The 21,914-nt window shown below is 40.5% G+C and overlaps 2 long non-coding RNA genes across 2 annotated transcripts in view; both read left to right on the top strand.

Annotated features, from left to right (window-relative positions):
- Nucleotides 1–2,989: 2,989 nt before the first annotated feature.
- LOC119468358 lies at nt 2,990–19,652 on the top strand. Its single transcript, XR_005197018.1, has 3 exons — nt 2,990–3,001; nt 11,312–11,318; nt 18,887–19,652. It is a non-coding gene; the product is annotated as an uncharacterized LOC119468358 (long non-coding RNA).
- A 1,289-nt stretch (nt 19,653–20,941) lies between these two features.
- The window catches only part of LOC119468357, a 31,288-nt gene continuing 30,315 nt past the window's right edge, over nt 20,942–21,914 (top strand). Inside the window, exon 1 of the long non-coding RNA XR_005197017.1 lies at nt 20,942–21,049. This is a non-coding gene — a long non-coding RNA (uncharacterized LOC119468357). The remainder of the gene's footprint in view (nt 21,050–21,914) is intronic.

A 21,914-nucleotide genomic window follows, 5' to 3' on the forward strand; every position in this document is an offset into this window, starting at 1 on the left:
ATGGTGTAGAATTCAATGCTCTTTTAGGTTCCCCTTGGATTCCCTTAATCATATTCATGCATTTGTCTCCAGCTTCTGTGAACTTTGCTTCTAATGACCTGTATCTGCAGTGTTCTTCACGCAACTGTCACTTGGCTAGGAGACTCCCCTTCCCCTGCATGCCTTAGAGCTCACACCCCTCCAGGGCATCTCGTAGCCAGTGACTGACTCATAGATCAAGAATGCCCAGCTCCTGTGCTTTGAGTGTTGACGAACTGTGAGGTGAAAACTACACTCCTGAGTTCCACACAGGATCAGCTAGAGATTAGACTTTGCCTGAAATCATACCCTTATTAACTTCTTCCCCTTCCCTGTCTTATTTTCTCCATTCTTTTACCATTTTATTCTGGGAGGCTTCCTTAAACTGTTTAGGTTGGTACAGAAATAATTGCAGTCTTTGCTATTAAAAGTGAAGGCAAAACTCCAATTACTTTTGCAACAACTTAACACTTGCACGTGAACCTTTATCTCAGGGTTTGCTTCTGGAGAACTGAAAAAGGCACATGGTAATTTTCTTTAAGTGGCAGCTTGGACAGACTTTGGTAATAAGGCTATGATTCCTGATGAGCCACATTCTCTCCCATGCTGTAAAGAGTATTTCCTTAGAGGCATAGAGTCCACAGAAATCTACAAGTGCAGAATTTTAATCAATATCTCTGTTTTCAAACAAAGGAAAAATAATAAATGGATATGGCACTGAAGGATAGGGTCTACTTGCGCAAATTCTTTTCTTTGGTTACTGATAAAAGTAATTTTATTCCAAAGAAGACCAAATTGATCTGAAAAACCTCCTTTGGCTCACAGGAGAGTATGTTTGGATTGTTCCTTAAAAGTCACGTGACAGCCGGGCGCGGTGGCTCACGCCTGTAATCCCAGCACTTTGGGAGGCCGAGGCGGGCGGATCACGAGGTCAAGAGATTGAGACCATCCTGGCCAACATGGTGAAACCCCGTCTCCACTAAAAATAAAAAATTAGCTGGGCATGGTGGCGTGTGCCTGTAATCCCAGCTATTCAGGAGGTTGAGGCAGGAGAATTGCTTGAATCCAGGAGGCGGAGGTTGTAGTGAGCCGAGATCGCGCCATTGCACTCCAGCCTGACACCTGGCAACGGAGCAAGACCCTGTCCCCCCCCGCAAAAAAAAAAAAAAAAAAAAAAAAAAAGTCATGTGACATGCGCAAGGCATGAGTGGTGTGCAATGGTACATGTTCGAGCAATTAGCTAAGTGCCCTAGGACTTGCCAGAACTATCTGTCAGATTAAATATGGAACAATGCCCAACTTCAACTCTGGCAAAAATCAACAACAACAAATGAAGTCAAAACAATGTGATAAACCAGGCTAAACTAAGTACAATAAACATGGAAAAGTACTGAAAAAGAATAAAGCTTTAGTAAACAGCCTGAAGTGGAAAAAAAAAAAATACAACAAATATTAAAAGTCCATTTCTTTTTTCATGTTAAGGAAAAAGTCATTTAACATGAAGATTACATTTTTTATTTGCACTTAAGGCTGATCTGTTTTTGCCTTAATACAATAAGGGAGCCACATATTTATTCCTGTTTGCTGTAAATGTGTATTTTCTATGAGCAACATCTCTCTCTTTCTATTCATGTTTCTTTTTTTCATGTCATTGACTAATCTTCCACTTTGTAATTATGGTTACATCGGGGTACCACAGATGTTGGTTTAAAAAAAAAAAAAAGAGAGAAATGAGACAAAATATTAGTGATTTCAGGATACATTTAAAAAGTTGCCTTCTTCCATACACAAAGCTGACATATAAAAAGATAAGGGAAGGCTGAATTTGTTCTGGCTTATAGAAAGCTCAAGGTATTGTAGTAGGAATTGAAGAAGTAGAAAAATATGTTTGCCTAAAAATGAAAAAAAAATTTAATAACAGCAAATATTTGCCTTCAGTTGAGAGCAAATCAGTGTCACTCTTCTCTGAAGTAGTGTTGGCTGTATCAGAGATATGAGGACCTATGATGCCACCTCTGTCATTCCTCAGCTCAGCAGCGGCGTCCTACCAGAGTGCAGACTGGTATGGACTGGGCGAGAGGCTGTGGCTTCGTGCCATTAGAGTAATAGACTGATAATTGGGAAAAATAGACCCAGTGAAGGAACTAGGATAGCTTTCCAATGGAGAAAAAAAATGGATTTTATTCATAAGGAAGTAGTAAATTGGTAAATGTGCCCAATATAGTTAGCAAGGACATATCACAAATTTATTTAGAAAAAGGGAGAAGAAAGTGCTCAAGGAAGCATAATCTGCGTCCTTATACCACCAGGAATAAATACATCCATATATACATTTTTTAATTCTTTATTTTTTTTCTTCAACTTTTAAGTTCAGGGGTATATGTGCAGGATGTGGTTTGTTACATGGGTAAACTTGTGTGCCGTGGTGGTTTGCTGCGCAGATCATCCCATCACCTAGGTATTAAGTGGAGCATCCATTAGTTATTCTTCCTGGGGCTTGTTCTCTCCTCACCCACACCACCCCCCCTAAGAGGCCCTAGTATGTGTGGTCCCCCCTGATGTATCCATGTGTTCTCACAGTTCAGCTCCCTCAGTTCTCTAAGTGAGAACACGGGGTGTTTGGTTTTCTGTTCCTGCATTAGTTTGCTGAGGATAACGGCTTCCAACTCCATTCATGTCCCTGCAAATGACATAATCTCCTTCCTTTTTATGGCTGCATAGTATTCCATGGTGTATATGCACCACATTTTCTTTCTCCAGTCTATCAGTGATAGGCATTTAGGTTGATTCCATGTCTTTGCTATTGTGAATAGTGCTGCCATGAAAAAAACATGGATGTATCTTTATAATAGAATGATTTATATCCCTCTGGGTATACATCCAATCATGGAATTGCTCAGTCAAATGGTATTTCTGTCTCTGTCTTTGAGGAATCACCACACTGTCTTCCACAATGGTTTAATTAATTTATACTCCACCAACAGTGTAAAAGCATTTCTTTTTCTCTGCAATCTTGCCAGCATCTGTTGTTTTTTAACTTTTAATAGTAGCCATTTTAATTGGTGTGAGATAATAGCTCATTGTGGTTTTGATTTCTATTTCTCTAATGGTCACTGATGTTAAGCTATTTTTCATATGTTTGTTAGCCACTTGTATGTCTTTTTGAGAAGAATGTTAATTCTGTTGTTTTGGGTGGATAGTTCTGTAGATATCTATCAGGTCCACTTGATCCAGAGCTCAGTTCAGGTTCTGAGTATCTCTGTAATTTTCTTCCTCGATGATCTGTCTAGTAATGTCAGTGAGGTGTTAAAATCACCCACTATTTTTGTGTGGGAGTCTAACTCTGTTTGCAGGTCTCTAAGAATTTGCTTTATGAATTTGGGTGCTCATGTATTGGGTGTATATATATTTAGGATAGCTAGTTATTGTTGAATTGAATCCTTTACCATTATGTAATGTCCTTGTCTTTTTTGATCTTTGTTGGTTTAAACTCTGTTTTGTCAGAAACGAGGATTGCAATCCCTGCTTTTCACTGCTTTCCATTTGGTAAATTTCCCTCCATCCCTTCATTCTGAGCCTATGTGTTTCTTTGAATGTGAGGTGGCTCCCTAGAAGACATCATACCAATGGGTCTTGGCTCCTTATCCAGCTTGTGATTCTGTGTCTTTTTACTGGGGCATTTTGCCTATTTACATTTAAGCTTAGTATTGTTATATGTGAATTTGATCCTGTCCTCATGATGCTAGCTAGTTATTTTGCAGACTTGTCTGTATGGTTGCTTCATAGTGTCTGTGTACTTCAGTGTGTTTTGTAGTGACTAGTAAGTTTTTCCTTTCCATATTTAGTGCTTCCTTCAGGAGCTCTTGCAAGGCAGCCCTGGTGGAGACAAATGCCCCAGTATTTGCTTGTACAAATAATATCTTATTTCTCCTTTTCTTATGAAGCTTAGTTTGGTCAGATATAAAATTTTAGGTTGGAAATACTTTTTTTTTTTTAAGACTGTTGAATATCTTCTGGCTTGTATGATTTCTCCTGAGAGATCCACTGTTAGTCTAATGGGCTTCCCTTTGTAGATGACCTGGCCTTTCTCTCTGATTGTCCTTACCTTTCTTTTTCAGTTTGACCTTAGAGAATCTGATGATTATGTGTCTTGGGGTTGATCCTCTTGGGTAGTATCTTACTGGGGTTCACTGCAGGTCTAGAATTTGAATGTTGTCCTGTCTTGCTAGGTTGAAGAAGTTCTCCTGAATGATATCCCAAAGTATGTTTTCCAACTTGGTTCCATTCTCCTCGTCTCTTTCAGGTACCTAATACATCATAGGTTCCGTCTCTTTACATAATCCCACATTTCTCAGAGGTTTTGTTCATTCCTTTTCATTCTTTATTTTTTTCTCTATTCCTGTCTGCCTGTCTTATTTTAGAAAGGTATTCTCCAAGCTCTGAAATTCTGCTGTTGATACTTGTGATTGCATTATATATTTTTTGTGTTATGTTTTTGAGCTCCATTAGGATGGTTATTTTCATCTCAAAACTAGCTATTTGCTTCTGTACTGTTTTATCACGATTCTTAGCTGCTTTCCATTGGGTTACAACATGCTCCTTGAGCTCATCAAAGTTCATTATTACCCACCTTCTGAAACCTACTTCTGTCAATTTAGCCATCTCAGCCTTGGCCCAGTTTTGTGCTCTTCCTGGAAAGATGTTGCAGTAATTTAGAGGAGATAAGGCACTCCGGGTTTTTGGCTTTTCAGGGTTTTTGTGTTGATTCTCATCTTTGTGGGCTTAACTACCTTCCATCTTTGAGGCTGCTGACTCTGGAATGGGGTTTTAGTGGGGTCTTTTTGTTTATGTTGTTTTTGTTGTTTTCTGTTTTTCTTTTAATAGTCAAGCTACTCTTCTGTAAGACGGCGGCAGTTTGCCAGGGGTCCACTCCAGATCCTAGTTGCTTTGGTTTTTCATGTACCTTGAAGTATTATCATTGAAGACTGCAGAACAGCAAAGATTTCAGCCTGCTTCTTTCTCTGGAAGCTGAGTCCCAGGGACATGCTGACCCATTGCCAGCCCAAATTGTGCCTGATGGAGGTGGCTGGAGACCTCTGTTGGGAGGTCTCACCCAGTCAGGAGGAATGGGATCAGGGACCTGCTTAAGGAAGCAGCCTGGCTGCTTTATGGTCGCAGAGCTGTGCTGTGTTATTGGGGGGGCGGGGGGGCTCTTCTTCATCCGGGCTGTCTGGACTCTCCAGAGCTGGCAGGCTGGAACAGCTGAGTCATCCAGACTGCAGAATGGCAGCCACCCATCTTCCCAGGACCTTGGTCTTTCTCAGGCAGACTCCAGCCTGTTGCCACTGGCTAGCTGGAATTCCAAGCCAAAGGGTCTGAACTTGTGAGATGTCATGGAAGTGGGGCTTGCAGAATGATGCTGCTCAGTCCCTGGATTTAACTCCCCTCCTAGGGGTATGTAGGAATGGATCTCCTACCTTGGCAAAAATGCTGTGGCCAGCGTATGCCAAACTCCCGGGTCTCTGTGAGTGCCCAGCAGCTGCTCTGCAGGGACTTCACACAGCTCTCTGTATCAGGCCAAAGGTCCTGGTGGTGTGGGCTCGGAAGGGCATCTCTTCATCTGCTGGCTGCGAAGAACTGTGGGAGAAGTGTGATTTTCCAGGGAGGGATCACAGAATCACTCACCACTTCCCTTGGCTGGGGTAGTGGTTCCTTTGGCTCTATGCCACTCCCAGGTGGGCCATCACCCCATTCTGCTTTTCGTGATTCTCTGCGGGTCGAGCTGTTTGTCTAGGCAGTTCCAATGTGAGAACCTGCATATTTCAGTTGAAGGTCTTGAACTCATTCGCCATTTTCATTTCTCTCCAGGAGTGTTGAATATTGTAGTTGCTTTTATTTGGCCATCTTGGTCAAGTCCAAGGCTTTCTTTTATAATGTCCTCATTTTATAGATGAGAAAAGAAAGGCCTGAGAGAGAAGTATTTTGTTGAGACGTCCTTTGTTGGGAAGACGTCTTCTTAGCCTAGCAAGCCCCCACTCATTCTTCAAGGCACAGCTCAAATGTCCCCTTGTTTCAGAAGACCATCCCTAACTCCTCCAGGCTGAGTCAGTTGCTAAGCCTGCACTTAATTTGTGTCCCTATTCTAGCAGTCAGAACCATGATCTGAACTATAGCTAAAGATGAACATCACCTGGGACACTTATTAAAAACCCTGATTCCCGGGCCTTCCTTATGTCAGTCCTAGTGGGTCAGATTATCCTTAAGGGTTACCCAAGAGTTTGAGTTTTAAACAAGAATCAGAGGAGACCTTCATGATCATGTGATATGGAAAGCACTAAACTGGCATTCAGCTATGATGGTTCTGGCTGCAAGTAAGTACAAATTTATTGCAGACTGGGTTAAACAACACATTCATTTACTAGCTTAGATAGCATTAAGTCTGCAGGCAGAGCAAGACAACCTCAGCTTGCTTAAACCAGCTACTTATGTATATTACCTAGGACATAGTATCTACTCTGTCCTAAGTGTGTAATAGCATCTACACCTGGGACATGCCCTACTCCGCAACTGGCAGATTTAACAACATTCTGAGGTGTGGTGTACCTTAAAAGCATTAGATGACCTCTTTGGAGCAAGATGGCATTTTTTCCAGAAGTGTCTGAAAAAATTACACCTAATGTTTTAGTACTGAAGTTAGCTTAGACTTAAAGTTCTATCACTGAATTCATCGATAGCAGGGGGGTGGGGTGGGTGGGTGGAATGAAGGTTGAAATTACTATAATTGGCTAAGAATAATCAACTATGGGAAATCAGCCATAAAATGTTTTAAGAATTAAATAGATTTATTTATGCACATGTGGTTACCTCCACTAAGCCATTTTCAACTGAAGTCAAGAACCATGTTGTATATATTTCATATCTATAACACCTAGCACAGAAGGCACTAGTGTTTACTGAATGAATGTTGTAAGGAATCACATAGCTTGGTGGGGCTAAACTGGTAGACCCAAGTGGTTTGACTCCCATATCATTGCCTATACACATGCTACATTAGTCAGGGTTTTCTGGAGAAGGAGCCAATAGGACAGATAGAAAAATCGGTAGATAGATGATAGGCAGGATGGATAGACAGACAGACAGACAGACAGACGATAGATAGATAGATAGAAAGAAAAACATGTAGATAGATGATAGATAGATGAAAGGGACTTATTGGGGGGAATTGGCTCCCATGATTCTAGAGGCTGAGAAGTCTCATCATAGGCTGCCTGTAAGCTAGAGACCCGGAGAAGCCAATAACAGGTCTTAGAACAAGTCTCTTTGTCCTGAGAACTAAAGAAGCCAATGCTGTAATCCTCAATCCAAGACCAAAGATCTGAGAGGTTTGAGAGGGTAAAGGTGTAAGTTTCAGAGTTCAAAGCCTGAAGAACCTGGAATTCTGATATCCAAGGGCAGGAAATGAGTGTCCCTTTCCTGAAGAGAGAAGGAGCGAATTGACGCTTTTTCCACCTGTTTGTTCCACTGGGGCCCCACGTTGATTGAGTCATGTCCATCCACATTGGGCACAAATCTTCCCCACTTAGTCCACCAACTCACATAGCAATCTTCTCTTTAAACATCCTCAGAGATAGGCCCAGAAACTGCTTCATCAGCCATCTAGGCAGCCCTCTATTCATTCAGTGAAGTCAACACCTAACATTAATCATCAAGCCTGGCTACAGAGAGGAGTTTCTTTAAGAAAGCTTCTAATGTAGGGGAAGTAGGGAGACAGAAATAATATTCAGGACAGACCTCCTTGTTCAGGCATTCCCCTACTGAGCCTGGCAGCAGAAGTGATAAAAAGAACTTCTCTGTTTAAAATGTTCTCTTCTCTACCTCTTCCTTCTGATTCTGCCTTTGTAATGGACTTTATAATCATATATCTGTTAATCTGAACACTTCTTAAGAGGTAATCATAATAACTCGCCTAGATCTAATGTTGTAGAGAAACATTTTATGGCCCTAGGATACATTTTCATCGAAGTTATTAAAGTGCAATTACATCATGTTTTCTTCCAAGGAATGCCAAGTACTTGAGGGACAATATTGCAGTCACCCTCACTCGTGTCTTGGAAATAATTACGGAGATATAGCAGGTAAAGTCCTCTGCCCTTCCTCTCAAAGAAATGGAAAATTGTACTTACTTGCCTACGATCACACAATAGAATTAAGAGAGGGAAAATTGGGATAAGAATGCCAATTTTCGCTTTTGCGTTAGCTAATACGCACAGCCTTCTCTGCGAAAACATCAGACCTATATATTGTGCTTTTGATGAAGGAGAAGCTACCATGTCGAGTGGTCAAGGGAAGGGAATAGAACGTAAGGCTTTCTAAATCACATTCCTGGGCTATATCATGATTTATATCACAATTGTCAGCCTTAAACCAAGCAGTGTGTTGGTATTAATACAAGCAATATAGTAATAGTGGTTATCATTTATTATTATTGATTATAGTTTGGATACATGAAAGGTATTTTTTGATAATTTATATCAGCTCTGTACGTTGGACTGTATTTTGAGTTTTAGAAATCTGACACTCAGAGATTACTAAGATGTAAAAGGATGTACAGCTAGTAAGCGGCAGCTCCTAGAATCAAATCAAGTGTGTCTACGTTCAAAGCCCAAGACCTCTCTGCTACCCCATGCTTCTCTGGAATAGCTGAGCTTGGAATTCAGCATAACTCTGTTTTGTTAAATTTAAACAACTCATTAATGTCTCACTGCCTGAACGTCTTTAAATGAGGACAATATTCTCTCCTCCAAATTCTGTAGTCAGGCAACCTCAAATAACTCTTCTAGAAGAAACCATGCCTAAAATGAGGGACAAGCCCTTATAACCAACTGGACCCAGATAAGGTGTCTAATCATTGTCACGAGATCACCTGCAGGGGTCTTGGAACCCTTCCTACTTATTTTTTCAGCCAGAATAAATCTTCAGGAATCTTGCAAAAAAAAAAAAAAAAAAAAAAAAAAAAAAAAAAAAAAAAAAAAAAAAAAAAAAAAAAAAAAAAAAAAAAAAACAACTTTTCAAAAACAAAATAAAAAATAGTACATTCTTTTGCTCTTGTGAGGTTAGGTATTTTTAACATTGTTAAAAAGGTTTGAGCCACTTCTAAACAGCAGCAATTTCAGCTGTGGTTACTGAAAATAACCCAGGACCCCAGTGAGCACAGACCATTAAAACTCCATAAAGCCCCAGACATGGGATCCACTCAATGCCAATGGAAAATTCACTGAAAAAGGACAGAGAGACCAGGGTTGGCTTCCTTTTATCCGGCCTACCTGTCTTGCCAGAACTTTCAGATAACAGAGCAGGGATAGTTAAATTTGAAAGTGTTTTATGATTATTTAATAAAATGAAGATGAAGTAAGCAAATAACTGTTGAGAAGTAACATTTAATTTCCAAGAGTGCCCTGAGAGACATATCATGGAGTGAAGCCACTGCAATTACTTGTGAGAAACGTTAAACTAATTCAGGCCACAGGAAAATACTCAACAGTATTATGAAGTAGGTATCAGTAGCCGTGGTCAGAAAATAAGCATTGTTGCAATTGCATCCAGGACTTGGTTGAAGATTTGAAATTCCAAATCAAAGATAAAATATTCAGCCAATTATCTCTCAACTCAGAGTCTTACAGCATCACAATTCAGATCTGGAAAGAGATTTTTGAGATGCCCTCAAGGGCAATCATCTCCCTCTTGGTAAGGATGTATCCTAACCATACTGAACTGATAGATTTTGATGGGATTTTAATTTCAGGTTTCCCTTTTTATTTAGCTTGTAGCTTCCTATCCAGTCTGCTGTTCTGCTCCAAATGCCAAAAATGTCTTTTTCATTGACCGCATTGGACATATTTAGGATGGGATTTAAAAGTGGCTTCCTCTCCATTTAACACCAATGTTCTCATGGAGTAAAGGGCAGGATACAGCCCAGATCCCACGCGGTATTGCTTCTCTTATCACTGAATCCCATTTGCATCCTGGTACATCAGTTCCTCTCACCAGCTAGCCAGCTGGTGAACAACTTCCTTCTAGTTAAACTATTACGTCTTAGTCAAATGTTGTATCTTCACCCTTTTCCCACTGGACTATATATTCGGTAATGGAGGTTAAATACATTTTCTTAAACATTTACAAACATAATCCTTTTTATTTTACCCTCCAATGTAGGCAAGTGAAAGTACCCCAGAAAAAAATATGAAAATGAGGAAAATCAAGGAATTAGCTTTATGTTACTACATTCTTGTTGGATTTTCTTTTTACCTTGCTTGGGCTGAATAATGAGCAGATATGCGTGCGTGCGTGCGTGTGTGTGTGTGTGTGTGTGTGTGTGTGTGTGTGTGTGTGTATTTTTGTGTATATACACACACACAAAAAAAAGTACTATAGGAAACTAACATGAAGGGTCACCTTGATTTAACACAGCATACCTGAGCCTATTTTATTTCTTGGCATTTGTATTTCTAAATAATTATCTCTTTTAAAAATTAGAGATAGTAGCCTCTATTGGGCCTTTATAAACCTCAACAGAAGAAAATTAAATAGGCTATTTTTTTCTTCGGTTTCATGGTGAGATTGCTCTATGGAAAGTAAATGGAATATGAACTAGCTTGTTCTCAGCTTCAAAACTTTGATGACTCTTTTTATAGATTTTCTGCAAAGTAATTAAAGTCCAATTAATTGGAAAAATATACACAATGGGCATTCTGAATGTTATATCTCCAATGGAAGCAACTTTTATTATCTTAAACAAGAGGCCAAGCCAATGTTGCAAGTTTAAATTTTGAGCTCCTAAGCAAGTATCTCAGAAAATACACTCTTGCACTTTGTTGACTACCAAATAAACGTCTCTCCAGTGGAGAGAAATCTCACCTCCTTTGGGAATCCATGACAGTGCAGTCAGTTTGGGTAGCATGCTGGTATATCCCTTTTACATATAATAACTGTACCCACAAACAAACATGCTGAAATGCATTATTTTTAAATGGACAGGAGAAGCTGACAGGAATCCACGGGGAATATTTAGTGACATATAGAATTACCAAGCAATTTATCTGTTCTTTGAATCTGGACATTCACTTCCTAAGTGTACATAAATTTAGCTCTTGTTACATAATGTTCCCTCTTTTCCCCCATTTAGGCTCTACTTGTAAAGGATGCTGGCTTCTATGACAATTTCAAAATCTCAATGGATCAACACAGTGAGTGTTTCTTTTCTATTCACTCCACTCCCTGGTCCAAATTTAGATAGTGTGGGAGTGGGCCTCTTCTCCAGGCAACTATTCAGGGACTCAGGCTCCTGCCATGTGATGGTCTCCTTCGATACACAGTTAAGGGTTGTCCTGACATCATCCAGCTGGTAGACAGGAAGAAGGGAGACCAAGGACAAGGCAGGTGCTTATGTAACTTCTGTCACTTAACTGCAAGTGGCAGATCACCTTTATTCATATCTATGGCAAGAACTGCTGGCATGGTCTCTCATATATATATGAGAGGAATTTGCAAAATTTACTTAAGAGAAAAATGGATTTGGTGAGCATTTAGCCAGCATCTGCTACGTTTTCTAGGCTTTGTCTCAGGTTGACCTTTTTATCTTTTGCTAGATATATTAGGCTTTTCCAGAGACAGAACCAAAAGGATGAGTGGATAGATATGTGGGTAGAGCAGCTGTAGCATGGCTTAGTCCGAGTCCAGAAGCCTCATAACCAGGGAAACCAGTGGTGTAATTCTCAGTCTGAGGCTGAAGGCCTGAGAACTCAGGATGGGGAACAGGGGACTGGTGAAAGTATGAAGTTCAAAGGCCAGATAACCTGTCGTTGTGTGGTGCAAGGGCAGGAGGAGAAGAGTGTCCCCGCTGCAGAAGAAAGCGTGAATTCACCTTTTCTTGTCTTTCTGTTCCACATAGGTCTTTAGCTGATTGGATGTACCCACCCACGCTGGGTGGTGTTAATAATCCACTTTCACCCTGCTGATAAAGACACATTTGAGACTGGGCCATTTACAAAGGAGAGAGGTTTAATGGATTTATAATTCTACATGTCTGGGGAGACCTGACAATGACGGTGGAAGGCAAGGAGGAGGAAGTCACATCTTACATGGGTCGTGGCAGGTGAAGAGAGCTTGTGCAGGTAAACTGATAAAACCATCATATCAAATAGGAATCACTTTAGGCATAGCAGTTCCCTTATGAGCAGCCACTGTACGCACAGGATTTCGATTGAAAACAAAAGCATCTCTAGCCCATTTCTTGCTCCAAGGAACGCCTATCCCACTTATTCCTATACTCATCATCAACGAAACAATCAGCCTTTTTATTCAACCCGTAGCACTAGCCATATGATTAACAGCTAACGTCACAGCAGGTCACCTACTCGGAGAAACCACATTAACTCTACTATCCATCTACCTCTCTTCTTCCACAATTACTATTATCATCCTATTAATTATCCTAGAATTGGGCATGGCTCGAATTCAAGCCTATGTTTTCACACTTTTAGCCTCTATCTATACAATAATTCATAATGACACACCAAACACACGCTTATCACATAGTCCAAGTCCCTGCGCACTAACAGGAGCCCTGTCCCCCTGTCTAGTAACCTCCGGCCTAATTATATGATTTCATTTGCACTATACTCTTCTCCTTACCGCAGGACTATTGGCTAGCGCCACAACATGATTTCAATGATGATGTGATGTAGTCCGAGAGAGCACATATCAAGGCCACCGCGCTATGCCTCTTCAAAAAGGCCCCCGACACAGAATGGTCCTATTTCTTATTTCAGAAATGTTCTTTCTTGCTGGTTTCTTCTGAGCATTTTACCACTGTCGCTTAGCCCCAACCCCACAAACAGGAGGACCTTGACCCCCCCACAGGTATTTTCCCCCTTAACCCTCTAGAAGCGCCACTTCTAAACACATCTATTCTACTTGCATCAGAAGTTACAATTGCCTGAGCACACCGCAGCCTGATACAGGCTAACCAAGAAGAATCAAGTCAAGCACTAGCCATGACTATCACACTAGGTATTGACTTTACCGTTCGACAAATCTCAGAATACTCTGAAGCTTCCTTCACTATTTCTGATGGAATTTATGGCTCTACAGTCTTTATAGCTACAGGCTTTCTTGGCCTTCATGTTATCATTGCAACCACATTCCTTGCCCCATGTTTTGTTCGTCAACAAATACATCACTTTACATACAGCCCCATATTCACCACACAGACTTACCTCAACGCAGCGAGGACCATTAACATATAGTACTAGTAATGTCAAACCCCTTCACACGAGAAAACACACTGATACTAACGCACATGGCACCCATCCTTCTCCTCACCCTAAACCCTGAGACAGTTATAGGACCTGCGCCATGTAGCTATAGTTTAATCAAAACATTCGATTGTGAGTCTCATAATAGAAGCCCATAACTTCTTACCTACCGAGAAAGTATGCAGCAACTGCCAATTCATGCCCCCATGCCTAACAGCTTGGCTTTGTCAACTTTTAAAGGATAGCAGTTATCCATTGGTCTTAGGAGCCAAAAACGTGGGTGCACCTCCAAATAAAAAAACGGCATTCTTCCACCACCTTAATAACGCTAGTCCCCTTACTAACGCCTATCATAATTACTCTAATTAACCCCCGCCAAAAAATTTTATATCAGCATTATGTAAAACTAGCTATCATGTATGCTTTTACTGTTAGCATTCTATCCATGACAATATTTATCTTCACAGGCCAAGAATCTATCATTTCAAGCTGACATTGAACAACAATTCAAACCATCAAATTAATTATCACTAGACTTAAAACTAGACTTCTTTTCCACAGTATTGACCCCCGTAGCATTATTCGTCACCTGGTCATTGGTAGAGCTCTCAATGTGATATATAAATTCAGACCCAAACATTAACCAATTTCTCAAGTATTTACTCACCTTCCTTATTACAATATGAATTCTAATCACCGCTAACAACCTGTTTCAACTTTTTATTGGGCGAGAAGGAATAGGCCTTACATCTTTTCTACTAATCAGCTGATGGCACAGCCGAGCAGACGCCAACACAGCAGCCCTCCAAGCAATTCTGTACAATCATTATCGGCGATATCGGTTTTCTTCTAGCAATAGCATGATTCTTTCTATACTCCAACTCATGAGATTTTCAACAACTATTTGTCCTTAACTCTGCCCCAAACTCCTTCCCTCTCATAAGCCTCCTCCTAGCTGCAACAGGAAAATCAGCCCAATTTGGTCTCCACCCATGACTACGCTCCGCTGTACAAGGACCTACTCCAGTTTCGGCGTCACTTCACTCTAGCCCAGTCGTCCTTGCAGGAATCTTCTTAATTATCTGCTTTCATCCCTTAATCAAAAAACAACTTGCTTATTCAGACACTCATGCTATCACTAGGAGCCCTCACCACCCTATTGACAGCAATATATGCTGTAACACAAAATGATGTAAAAAGGATCGTAGCTTTTTCAACCTCAAGCCAACTAGGACTCATGATATTAACAGTCAGCATTAATCAACCACATCTAGCCTTTCTTCATATCTGTACCCACGCCTTTTTTTAAGCCGTATTATTTCTATCTGCAGGATCTATTATCCATAACCTCAACAAGGAACAAGACATTGGAAACATAGGAGGCTTTTTTAAAACTTTACCCTTTACCGCCTCCTCCCTCATCATCGGCAGCTTTGCACTCACAGGTCTACCTTTTATCACAGGCTTCTACTCAAAAGACCGTATCGAAACCTCTAATATGTCATATACCAACACCTGAGCCCATATAGCTACTCTCCCAGCCACTCCCTAACAGCTATATGCAGCATCCGCATCATTTTCTTGACTCTAACAGGACAACCCGCTTTACAACTCTTCTTATAATCAATGAAAACAACCCTCTACTAATAAACCCAATTTATCGCCTAGCAATAGGTAGTATTTTCGCTGCATTTCTTACTTCTAACTGCATTCCTCCTACTTCATTCCCTCAAATAACTATCCCATACTATCTTAACTAACAGCTTGACGCATAACTATTTTAGGGCTGCTTCTAGCAGTAGAACTCAACCTCATAACCAACAATACAAAATGAAGCACCCCAATCAAAACTTGTTCCTTTTCTAACGGACTGGGCTTTTACTCAACCGCTACTCATTGCTTCAAGCCCCTTTCATGCTTCACTGCGAGCCGGAACTTCACCTCAGTTTGACTAGATCTATTTTGATAGAAAACTCCATGCCAAAAATAATAACAGAGACTCAAATTTCAATCTCCACCACTGCATCATCCCAAAAAGGCTTCATTGAGCTCTACTTCTGTCTTTCTTTATCCCACCCACTCTCGCATTACTTTTAACCATGTAACCCCTACCCCAAGTAAGCTCAATCGAAATGTGCATGCCCATAAACCACGCCCAGCAAGTAACGGAAACAACTCAAACCCCATAATTATATAAAGCAGCAGCACCTGTAGGATCTTCGCGAATTAACCCCGGCCCCTTGCCCTCATAAACTATTCAACTTGCTACAGTCTTATAATTAGCAGTAATTTCTACCACCTCATTACACTCACCCAATAATCTTACCATGGTCATTTCCATCATTATACCTAACAATAAAGACCCCAAAATATCAGTACTTGATATTCATGTCTTAGGATGCTCATCAATTGCTATCGCTGCAGTATAACCCAAAACAACTATTAATCCACTCAAATAAATTAATAAAACTATAAGCCCTATAAAAGATACACCAAAATATAATGTAATTACACAACCTACAGCACCACTAAAAATCAACCCCAAGCCCCCATAAATAGGTGAAGGCTTAGAAGAAAACCCTACAAATCCTATCACTAAAATAATAATGAAAATAAAGCATATGTCATTATTCCCACATGGATTATAACCACGATCAATGATACGAGAAACCACTGTTGTACTTCAGCTGTAATAATCCTAATGATTATCCCCCACAAAACACACCCACTAACAAAAATGATCAACAGCTCATTCATCGACCTCCCCACACCATCTAACATTTCCTCTTGATAAAATTTTGGCTCACTTCTCGGCATCTGCCTAATTATTCTAATTACCACAGGCTTATTCTTAGCCATACACTACGCACCAGACACTTCAACCGCCTTTTCCTCCGTCACCGATATCACCCGAGATGTTAACTACAGCTGAATAATCCGTTCCTTACATGCCAACAGTGCCTGCATATTCTTTATCCGCCTCTCTCTTCATGTTGGCCGAGGCCTGTGTTTTGGATCTTTTCTCTTTTTGGAGACTTGAAACATCAGTATTACCTTTCTGCTTACAACTATAGCCACACCATTTATAGGCTACGTCTCTCCATGAGGCCAAATATCACTCTGAGGGGCTACAGTGATTACAAATCTACTATCAGCCATTCCCTATACTGGGTCTGACCTTGTACAGTGAATCTGAGGTGGCTTCTCAGTAGACAAGGCCACCCTTACACGATTCTTTACTTTCCACTTCATCTTACCTTTCATTATTGCAGCTCTAGCAGCTATCCACCTTTTGTTTCTACATGAGACAGGATCAAATAACCCTTCAGGAGTGACATCAAACCCCGATCAAATCATATTTCACCCCTACTACACAACCAAAGATATCCTGGGGTTTTCTCCTCCCATTCCTAATAAGCCTAACCTTATTCACACCCAAACTTTTTTTTTCCATTTTATTGCATTTTAGGTTTTGGGGTACATGTGAAAACATGTAAGATTGTTGCATAGGTACACACGTGGCAGTGTGATTTGCTGCCTTCCTCCCCATCACCTCCATCTGGCATCTCTCCCCTTGCTATCTCTCCCCAGCTCCCCACCCCCCACCGTCCCTCCCCTATTTCCCCCCAACTGACCCCAGTGTGTAGTGCTCCCCTCCCTGTGTCCATGTGTTCTCATTGTTCAACGCCCGCCTATGCGTGAGAACATGCGCACACCCGAACTTTTAACGGACCCAGACAACCACACTCTAGCTAATCCCCTCAATACTCCGCCCCACATTAAGCCAGAGTGATGCTTTCTATTTGCATATGCAATCTTATGATCAATCCCCAACAAACTAGGGGGCGTCCTCGCTCTCATGCTTTCCATTCTAATCCTAATAATTATCCCTATAACACATCTATCCAAACAACAAAGCACAGCATTCCAAGCCATCAGTCAAAGCCTATCCTGAACCCTAGTAGCGGATCTACTTTTACTTACACGAATTGGAGGCCAGCCAGTCGAATACCCTTTTATTACTATTGGCCAAACTGCATCCATTATATATTTCCTTGTTATTCTCACCCTCATTCCGCTCTCCGCCCTAGTCGAAAACAAACTACTTAAGTGATAAGCGTCCTTGTAGTATAATTGAATGCCCTGGTCCTCTAAACCGGAAATGGAGAACGTTGACTCCCCAGGACAATCTCAGGGAAAGAATGCCTCATTCTACCATCAACACCCAGAGCTGAAATTCTAATTTTAAACTATTCCCTGTATTATAGAATGCTCTCTCTGTAAGTAATATGCAAGTACATATATTATTCTTTTTCCCTGCTCTGTACTTAGCGCATTATTGTTTATCCCCATGAACACATAGTACTATAAATGCTTAATCATACATTGTACATTCAATTAAAATGTACATTAAAATATCATAAAACATGCTTACAAGCAAGAACTGTAATTGCACATGAAACTATAATACATTTAGATCTATACAGTACATACAGGACATTACAACACACGGATATCATTCAGTACATAGAATCATTAAGAGTACATTTATACATCACATGATTAATCAGACACAGCACATTTATACTTCAATAGTGCTCCCCAACATGGATATCCTCTAGCATATTTTGGTCTCTTAATCTACCATCCTCCATGAAACCAGCAACCTGCCCACATCCGCCACTCTTCTCGCTCCGGGCCCATATAGACAGGGCTTGCTTATACTGGAACTATATCTGGCATTTGGTTCCTACGTCTGGACCAAATCATTAAGGCCGTACATATGTTCTTCTTAAATAAGACATCACGATGGTGTGGTGCTGTCACCCTCTTAACTCAATCACAGGAGCATGACCAGCCTTTAGTAAATTAACTTCTGGGGGTGTAATCAGTCACCATCGCTGGGAGGCTTAAGTCTTCCAACCATTTTGCTGTGGTACCTGAATGTGATTTGCCAGGCTCTATGCTATCATCACACCTACACTGAATGTCTTGGTCCCCATCCCAACCACAAGGTGCTATTCAGTCAATGCTTGCAGGACATAATAAATAATTAGTATTTACACTTAATTATACTCAATAAACCCCAAACCACAATCTAATAACCAAAAACAGTATCCAAAATCTGACTCCAATCTGTATCTTCTGGGTCAGCTATCATAAAGAGACACCCCCTACTAATATAATACCTTAAATATAGGTCCCACTAACTAGCAAACATGCCCACCCCTGCAATTACTCTACATCCTAATAAATACTATTGGTCATGGTTACTCTTCACATACCTTGAATTAAACCCTTCAGAAAACATACTTATATTTTAGTAGATTAAATTTAAAACCACCAACAATATGAGCCCATCGCTCACATATATAAGTGTGTATCAAGTTAAGGTAGCTTAATATTTAAAGCAAGACACTGAAAATGTCTAGACAGGCAATCACCCCATAAACACATAGGTTTGGTCCTAGCCTTTCTATGAGCTCTCAGTGAATTACACATGCAAGCATCCACAGCCCTGTGAAAATGCCCTCTAGGTTATCAGAACATGAGAGGCTAGTATCAAGCACGCACATGCAGCTCAAAACACTTTGCTTAGCCACGCCCCCGCGGGAAACAGCAGTGACAAACTTTTAGCAATAAATGAAAGTTTAAATTACACTGACTATTAGAGTTGGTCAATTTCGTGCCAGCCACCGTGGCCATACAATTGACTCAGGTTAATAGAATCCGGCGTAAAGAGTGTTTAAGATTTTCTTCCCAATAAAACTAATCTATAATAAGTTGTAGAAAACCCCAGTTATAGTAAAATATTCTATGAAAGTGGCTTTAACACCCTGAATACGCTATAGCTAAGGTACAAACTGGGATTAGATACCCCACTGTGCTTAGCCCTAAACCTCAATAACTTAACCAACAAAATTATTCATTAGAACACTACAAGCAATAGGTTGAAACTCAAAGGACCTGGCGGTGCTTTATGTCCTTCTAGAGGAGCCTGTTCTATAATCGATTAACCCTTACAGACCTTACCACATCTTGCCCTCAGCCTGCATACCGCCATCTTCAGCAAACTCCTTAAAGATCATAAAGCAAGCACAAGTATTGTCATAAAAACGTGAGGTCAAGGTGCAGCCAAAGAAGTGGGAAGAAATGGGCTACATTTTCTAAATGAGAAAACTATACACTAGTCTTTATGAAATCTAAAGACCTAAGTTGGATTTAGCAGTAAATCAAGAATAGAGAGCTTGATTGAAATAAGGTCATGAAGCTCACACACACCGCCCGTCACCCTCCTCAAACATCACATTAAAGTGTTTTGCCAATAAGCCACTACACACTGATACAGAGGGGATAAGTCGTAACATGGTAAGCGTGCTGGAAAGTGCGCTTGGACGAATCAAAGTGTAGCTGAAACTAAAGCATGCGGCCTACACCCAGAAGATCTCACCAACAGCTGATCGCTTTGCGCTAACTCTAGCCCCAACCTCATATAAATAGTATTTAACTACAATAATTAAATCATTTACCTGTTACAAAAGGATAGGCGATAGAAATTATACTTAGGCGCAATAGATATAGTACTGTAAGGGAAAGACAAACACCTAATAAAGCATAAAAAGCAAAGACTAACCCTTCTACCTTCTGCATAATGATAACTAGAAATAGCTTTGTGTAGAGAACTTCAACAACGTCCCCCGGAAACCAAGCGAGCTACCCAAGGATAGCTAAAAGAACACGCTCGTCTATGTGGCAAAATAGTGGGAAAATCTATGGGATGGGCAGTGGCGACAAACCTACTGAGCCTGGTGACAGCTGGTTGTCCAAGACAGAATCTTGGCTCAACCTTAAATTTACTTACAGAACTATTGAATCCTCCCATAAATTTAATCGTTTGTCTAAAGAGGGACAGCTCTTTAGATCCTAGGAAATAACCTTTTATAGAGAGTAAAACATTTCACTACCATAGTTGGCCTAAAAGCAGCCACCAATTAAGAAAGCATTTAAGCTCAATGCTCAATTACTCTTTTTTTTTAATTGTATTTTTTATTGCATTTTAGGTTTGGGGGTACATGTGAAGAGCATGCAAGATCGATGCATAGGTACACACATGGCAGTGTGATTTGCTGCCTTCCTCCCAATTCTATTCATTCTACTGAACTCCTAAAACACATTGGACTCATCTATTACTTAATAGAAGCAATAATGTTAGTATAAGTAACATGAAATTATTCTCCCCGAATAAGCTTATCTCAGACCCAAACAACTACTGTTAGTTAACAACCTAATCATGACACCCTGCAGCTTAGCTAATCTATTACCCAAACTGTTAACCCAACACAGGCATGCCTCCAGGAAAGATTTTAAAAAGTAAAAGGAACTCGGCAAACTTTACCCCCGCCTGTTTACCAAAAACATCACCTCTAGCATCACCAGTATTAGAGGCACTGGCTGCGCTGTGACACGTTTAACGGCCGCAGTACCCTGACCGTGCAAAGCTAGCATAATCACTTGTTCTATAAATAGGGACTTGTATGAATGGCAACATGAGGGTTTAACTGTCTCTTACTTTTAATCGGTGAAATTGACCTATCCGTGAAGAGGCGGAGATACCTAAATAAGACGAGAAGACCCTATGGAGCTTCAATTTAATAATACAAACTAATATCTTAAAAACCCACAGGCACTAACCCACTGTCTATGTATTATAAATTTTGGTTGGGGTGACCTCAGAGTACAGCACAGCCCCTGAAAGACATATACCAAGACCTTACTAACCTAAGTAAATCTATATTTATTGACCCAATAACTTGATCAACGAACTAAGTTACCTTAGGGATAACAGCGCAATCCTATTTTAGAGTCCATATCGATGACCTTGATTTTGGATCAGGACATCCTAATGGTGCAGCCGCTATTAAAGGTTCGTTTGTTCAACGATTAAAGTCTTAACTTGATCTGAGTTCAGACCGGAGAAATCCAGGTCGGTTTCTATGTATTAAATATTTCTCCCAGTACGAAAGGACAAGAGAAATAGAGCCTATTTCACAAAGCGCCCTCACAAATCAAATGATAATTATCTCAATCTTATAAATTATTATTCTTTCCCAAGAACAGGGCTCGTTACAACGGCAGACCCGGCAATTGCATAAAACTTAAAACTTTACAACCAGAGGTTCAATTCCTCTTAACAACATGTTTATAATTAATTTACTCCTACTAGTTATTCCCCCCTTAATCGCTGTGGCATTCTTGACACTCACAGAACAAAAAATCTTAGGCTATATACAATTTCATAAAGGCCCTAACATTGTAGGCCCCTGCGGAACACATCAACCAACTGCCGATGCAATAAAACTTTTCACAAAAGAACCCTTACTACCTACCACATCCACTACAGCCCTGTACGGAACCGCCCCAACCTTAGCCCTCTCCATCGCTCTTCTTCTAGGACCCCCTCCCCATACCATATCCCCTAATTAACTTTAGCCTAAGCCTTTTATTTGTACTAGCAACATCAAGCCTAGCTGACTATTCAATCTTATGATCCGGATGAGCATCCAACTCAAACTATGCATTAAT

This window comes from Cebus imitator, unplaced genomic scaffold, assembly GCF_001604975.1.
Source record: "Cebus imitator isolate Cc_AM_T3 unplaced genomic scaffold, Cebus_imitator-1.0 Scaffold416, whole genome shotgun sequence".
Classification (NCBI taxonomy): domain Eukaryota; kingdom Metazoa; phylum Chordata; class Mammalia; order Primates; family Cebidae; genus Cebus; species Cebus imitator.